The 6,889-nt window shown below is 47.7% G+C and overlaps 1 non-coding gene across 1 annotated transcript; it reads right to left on the reverse strand.

Annotated features, from left to right (window-relative positions):
- Positions 1-4,330: 4,330 nt before the first annotated feature.
- Positions 4,331-4,471, reverse strand: LOC128618808 (U4 spliceosomal RNA). Its single transcript, XR_008387827.1, has one exon. It is a non-coding gene; the product is annotated as a U4 spliceosomal RNA (small nuclear RNA).
- Between the last annotated feature and the right edge of the window lie 2,418 nt (positions 4,472-6,889).

A 6,889-nucleotide genomic window follows, 5' to 3' on the forward strand; every position in this document is an offset into this window, starting at 1 on the left:
GGGAACACGGGCTAAGGCTCTATCTAGGGACCACTCCAGGGCCCCTACAATACTGGATGGGGGCAAGATATACCCTTCCTGGTCTTCCCGCCCCTCTGGGGAGTGTATGCGAGACAGGGTGTCGGCTTTTGTGTTCTTTGTTCCGGGCCGATAGGACAGAGTAAACTGGAACTGGGAGAAGAACAAGGACCAGCGGGCCTGGCGGGACGTGGGACATTTGGTGGTTCTCAGATACTCTAAATTCTTGTGGTCGGTGTAAATAATAAAGGGATGTGCGGCTCCCTCCAGCCAGTGTCGCCACTCTTCTAGGGGTAACTTAACGGCCAGGAGTTCTCGGTTCCCTACATCGTAGTTGCGTTCAGTGGGTGACAGCTTCCGAGAAAAGAATGCTACGGGGTGCAACTTTGGTTTGTCTCCAAATCTCTGAGACAGGATGGCCCAGACTCCTGCCTCTGACGCATCGACCTCTACGACGAATGGCCTGGAGGGATCTGGTTGCCTGAGGATGGGGGCTGTGGTAAAGACCTGCTTAAGTTTCTCTAGAGCCTCCTGGGCGCTTGGGGTTCAGAGGAGCTGCCGAGGTTTACCTCTCAGGAGGGATGTCAGGGGTTGTGCCACCTTACTGAAATCCCGGATAAATCGTCGATAAAAGTTTGCAAGGCCAAGAAAACGTTGCAACTCCCTAATGGTTTGAGGAGTGGGCCATTCAACAACCACTTGCACTTTGCACTGGTCCATGGCGACTCCCTTCGGGCTGATGATATGTCCGAGAAATGAGATTGTGTGTTGATGGAACTCACACTCCTCGGCTTTCACATAGTGCTGGTATCGCAATAAACGACGCAAGACCTGCAGGACACGTTTGACGTGTTCCTCTCGGGACATCGAATACACCAGAATGTTGTTGATGTACGTGATGACGAACCTCCCCAGCATGTCCCTCAGTACATCATTGATCAGGTTCTGGAACACGGAGGGAGCGTTAGCGAGCCCATACGGCATGACCAAGTATTCATAGTGCCCGGAGGTAGTACTGAAGGCTGTTTTCCACTCGTCCCCCTCCCTAATGCAGATCAGATTGTACACACTACGCAAGTCCAGCTTTGTAAAAATGGTTGCGGACCGAAACTGTTCCAGGGCTGAGGGAACAAGAGGCCGGGGATATTTGTATTTCACCATCACCTGGTTGAGGCCCCGATAATCTATACATGGACGGAGGCCCCCTCCTTTCTTCTCTACAACGAAGAACCTGGCCGACGCGGGAGACGTGGAGGGTCGAATGTACCCCTGCTGGAGAGCCTCCTGGATGTATTCCTCCATGGCCCACTGTTCAGCTTGAGAGAGCGCGTACATGCGGCCCCGAGGTGGACTGGTCCCGGGTAGGATGTCGATGGCACAGTCGTAGGGTCGGTGAGGTGGAAGGTTGCTGGCTCTGTCCTTACTGAACACCTCCTGGAGCTCACTATATTCAGGGGGGACTTTAACCGGGACATGGGACAGGGGGCTCTCTACCGTCGTCGTGGCTACAGGGACCGTAGGGCCCCTCAGACAATTGTGTACGCAATACGGGGACCAGTGGGTAATTTGTTGGTCCGCCCAAGAGATTTGGGGGTTGTGCAGCACTAGCCAGGGTAGGCCGAGAATGACGGGATGTCTGGTGGAAACAGTAAGGTATAACACAATGGTTTCATGGTGGAGGATGCTGACTTGGATGTTAATGGCCACGTGCTGTGGGAAATCTCTCCTCCACCGATAGGGGACCCATCTATGGATTGTAGTTCTCGAGGTCGGAGCAGGGGATGTAAAAGGAGGCCGAGCTTCAGCGCAATCCCTTCATCTATAAAATTCCGCTCCGGAGTCAACTAGCGCTGAAAGAACAAAAGAACGGCCTGAGTGTACTAGTGATATAGGTAACTCAAATGTCTGAATAGAAAAAGACTGGGTTAGACTCACCCGGCGACGCAGGGGTTGGCTGTCCTTACTCCCTTCGGTCTCTCGAGGCCTCTTGTGGGGGCACTGATGAATGACGTGGGTGTCCTCGCCACAATAGAAGCACTGTGAATCGCGCCAGCATCTCTCTCTCTCTCCTCCTCGTGAGTCCGGGCATGCCCCAGCTGCATGGGTTCGGCTGGCAGGACCGGCTCTGTAAGCAGTAGATTACCCAGCGTGTAGAGGTTGGTACGGCGGAGACGGTCCAGCCGGAAAGCTAGCTCTATGAGCTCATCGAGTGACATCTGTTCGCCCTGACAGGCTAATTCTCGCACCAATTCCGGGTTCAGCCCCTGCCGGAAAGCGGTTTTGAGCGCTGGTTCATTCCAACCGCTTCGGGCAGTGAACTCCAGGGCATAATCCACCGCATCCCGTGAGCCCTGTTTGATCCACAGGAGCTCCTGTCCGGTCTCTCACCCATCAGGGGAATGGTCAAAAGCTCGCTGGAAATGGGAGAGGAGATCAGCGAGCGAGGGTCTGGCACCGCCTCCTCGCTCCCATTCCGCCGTAGCCCATGCCAGAGCCAGAGCCATGAGTCAGCTTACAGGTCTCCGACATGTCCGGGTGACTCTCAAAGAAGAGGGTGCACTGTAATAGGAAGCCCTTACAGCGCTCCGGTTCCCCAGCGTATCACTCTGGTGTAGGCAGCGATGGTTGATGCGCTGCTGGCGTGACCGGAATGTGCATAGCCGGCGTCACCGGAACGTGCACAACCGGCATGACTGGAATGTGCGCAGCCGGCGCGGGCTGGAAAAATGCTGGGGCGGTCTGAAGTGGATGTATAGCTGTAGTGGATGGAAACGTGGCAGCATTCAGACGTGAAACTTGCTCTACTAATTGCGAGATCTGGTCCTGATGCGTCACGATCGCGCGATTCTGTCCATAAAACCTGTGTTCCCACTCTGGGGTGTCCGCTGCCTCCATAGTGGGCGAAGTAATCTGTAACGATACCTGCTGGAGACAAGCGCGGACGGGCAGGGTGGCGTGTGCAGATGCGACGTGAGAGGAATAGCAGAAAATAGACTAATACCACAACTTTTTTGAACAACCCTGTTTGTGTTGTTATTCCTGGCTCCTTTATATTTAAAGGTCAATTCCATTGAATCCCGAGCTGGTTTCTCTGTGTGGCCTAACCTAGACTGGGCCGTAACAGATTACTTAGGTTTTCTGACAGTTTCACCCCGTCTGTGTTTTTGCATGGCCAGATGTCCAGCTGGACGTCAAACCTGGCCTTTCCAAGAAGAGTGCTGAACTCTCACTGACCTCATCTTCCTTGAAGAGAGAGGCTGTTGACGTGTCTGTTGGGACGTGCTTCATGGGTTCTTCTAAGCCTAAGAAAAGGGCCAATGCCTCTACCCAGACACGTTCTAGAATGAGAGCTAACACTTCTTCCCAGACTCTACTAACAGGCCCATTGCTGAGGGAACACTGCCCTGAGGTTTCAACACAGATGCGTTTTTACCGTGTCTTGGGGTTCCCAGACACTCACTTTCCCTATGGCATCTAAGTGTTCTCAATCTACACAGTGTCCTTATTTTAGCTAATAAGTGGACACTTTCCCCCCCAAAAGCCGACGTGAAACCATATTCTGCAAAGAAGTAGCATTTGCCAATAAACTCTCATTAGATTTTGTAACTATGTGTGTGTGAGTTCCTTGGTTACTTTTTTTCTCAGTTTGTGTCTTTGTCCGAGGCCATCTAACATGTTTTCCTAAAAAAATGTACTGTCGCAGATGTGCGATAGCACATCTTGCATGAGGCCTCTTAGTGGCAACTCCCGTATGCATGTGTGAGGCCTTGATGTGTTTTCCTAACAAAATTTACTGTTGCAGATGTGCGATAGCGCATCTTGCATGGGGGGGCCTTGTGTGTGTGCATGTGTGTGTGTGTGTGTGTGTGTGTGTGTGTGTGTTAGAAGCTTCATCAAGGGGCCCCTCTTCACAGACATGTTTTTTCTGGGTGGCTTTTTCCCCAGCCATAGGATAATGTTTTTTGTTCTACATTTCTATTCACTTTTACCCAAATTCTTAAATAATTTCTTACAACACGACAGGCAGATGTCTAAAAGCAGGTGCCTTAATCACTAATTAAATTCCCTTTAGAAATAATGTGAACATGCCATAGCAGGCTGTTTTACACAAAAACAGCAACGGAACCGCTTCAAGTTAACGAACCAAAAAATCAAAAGCTAAATTCTACCACTACAACATCATAAACATCTAAAAACACGATAAAATATGACATAAAAGTTTTTTTAAAAAACAAATATTAGACGAACCAAACACATACACACAACCGCAAAAAGTTAAAAGCACAATCTACTTTTGGCACAATTTTAAAGTTTTCATGAGAGACCATCAAAAATTGCCACAGCTGACTATTTTTCAAGTCATCCAGGCAGGGTATTGGGTAAAGTTTTCAACCAGCAATGATCGCGCCTCGGATTAACCTCATAAGCTACAATATTGCCTCTGCGCAAGAATAAAGATCTTGGCTACAACGCCATAGGGGTACATTCAGAAAGTGATCAATCCGGGATGGTAAGTCCAACAACGTCACTCGGTGTTAGTATGTCAATCAATAATGTAACAGCACGAATGAAGCTTCTGTGACCATTTTGATTGAGAACAAACATGTTCAAGGATTTCCCAACACAAACATTTCTAGAAAGCTCTATGAAATTAAACAGGCTAGAAGTAAAAGTGTTCAATCAAACAGTCGGGGCGATGTCAAATGCGACAGGTAGATGAAATATGGTAATATTGATTTCCATAATTGTCATAAGCAACACAGAAAACCTTGTATTAAAACACATCACCATCAGAACAGTGTACAATTCTCCTTCTAAACAACGAAAAATTTGTGATTACAGGGTATTTTTCAAGAATTTTGCACCCGAGTCGCATTAGGTACCAAAGCCACCATCATGAACATCCAACAACATTATGAAATACATGATATAAACGTTCTTAAAACAGCAAACATTCCACCAACAAAATCTTTACCAATTACTGCAATAACTCCAAGACACCATGAACAATTGCTACTGCTGAGTGTTTTTCCACTCTTCCAGACGATGTAAAGTTTTCAACCAGCAATGATTCCCGCCTTGGATTAATCTCATAACTAAAATTCACTTAGTACACAAGGCTTGGGCACATTGACTCTTGTGCATTTGCTGACTTTTGTCAACCGTGGGTGTTTGGGATGGTGCATTGTACTGTACCTCAACAGACTTGTCTGTCACACTCATTGTAGCTTTTGAGTGTGAATTGGCTTTAAGAGGTGAATGTTGATGAGTGAACTTCTGCTGAATTTGAATCTGTATTCTTTTGTAATGCTATTGTCTGACCAAAACACAGTCCAAAATCCAAAACTGTATACCAGGCAAGGGTCAGAACACTATAAGGCATCAAACACCAACAGATGAGACAAATGGCCAAAACACATTCCATGCAATTGAGGCTTGTGAATATACCATGAGATATGAGGAGTCAACAAGAAATCCAATTCAGAGGTCAGAAGTTGCACAAGAACTCAAGAGAGCATGACCTTTCATGCCAAGGACGGGTAATGTGCAAAAATGGTGTTGCATATGTCCCCACTCCAACCCAAAATCCCCACCCTTATCTGTCATTCCTACCTCCAATCCTACTCCCCCACCCACTGATCATCATCAAAGATTAGTACTCATAAATGATCACCCACAAGGATTAACATAACATTCATATTTACAGAAAAATATACGGCTAAATGTATGTGGACACCTGACCATCACACCCATATGTGGTTTTTGGGCAGCACACAATTATATAGAATGTCTTTATATGCTGTAGCATTACAATCTCCCTTTACTGGAACGAAGCGGCCAAAACCTGTTCCAGCATCACAGTGCCCCTGTGCACAAAGTGAGCTCCACGAAGATATGGTTTGCCAAAGTTGGAGAGGAAGAACTCAACCTGCACAGAGCCCTGACCTCAACCCCACTGAACACCTTTGGGATGGACTCTAATGCCGAATGCACCCCAGATCTGACACGCCTACTTAGATCAAAAGGTGCAGGCTATTTGTTGGTACCTAGAATAGTGAAGGCTACACCAGGGGGAAGAGCTTTCTCGTATAAATTCCCACAGTTATGGAACAGCCTTCCAATTCCAATCGGGACTCAGACACAGTCAGTGTTTAACTCTAAGCTTAAAACGTATTTGGTAAATATGGTAAATGGTCTGCACTTATATAGCGCTTTTATCCAAAGCGCTTTACACTGTGTTTCATTCACCCATTCACACACACACTCACACACACACACCAATGGTTGCAGAGCTGCTATGCAAGGCGCTAACTTGCCATCGGGAGCAACTTCGGGTTCAGCGTCTTGCCCAAGGACACTTCGGCATGTGGAGTCACGTGGGCCAGGAATTGAACCGCCAGCCCTACGATTATTAGACAACCCACTCTACCACCTGAGCCACAGCCACCCACACAGTATTTGTTTACTCAAGCTTACCATGAGTAGACTTTCTTTTACGCAAAGCACAGTCTTACTTAACAGTCTCTCCCTCTCTCCTCCTGTCAAGCCACACATAATTTTATGGAGATTCTAGTGATCCTGATCCTTTCTGCTCTCCAGACCTGCCTGATCTCTTCAGATGCCCTACCTCTGGATGGAGCTCTAATCTACTCCAATTCCAGATGGACACACTCACTGTGGTTGCTGGGACTACGGTTGCTTCTAAGGCCCTGGGACTACAATTACAACATGCAGTTTTGCACTCGGGTCTCCTTTGAACAGTGGACTAGTTCAACAAACAGACTTCATATAAAACCATAATGAACTTTATTTTTACACTATCTGCTGTTATCCAGATGGGGATGGATTCCCTTCTGAGTCTGGTTCCTCT

The sequence above is a fragment of the Ictalurus furcatus genome, chromosome 14 (genome assembly GCF_023375685.1).
Source record: "Ictalurus furcatus strain D&B chromosome 14, Billie_1.0, whole genome shotgun sequence".
Classification (NCBI taxonomy): Eukaryota; Metazoa; Chordata; class Actinopteri; order Siluriformes; family Ictaluridae; genus Ictalurus; species Ictalurus furcatus.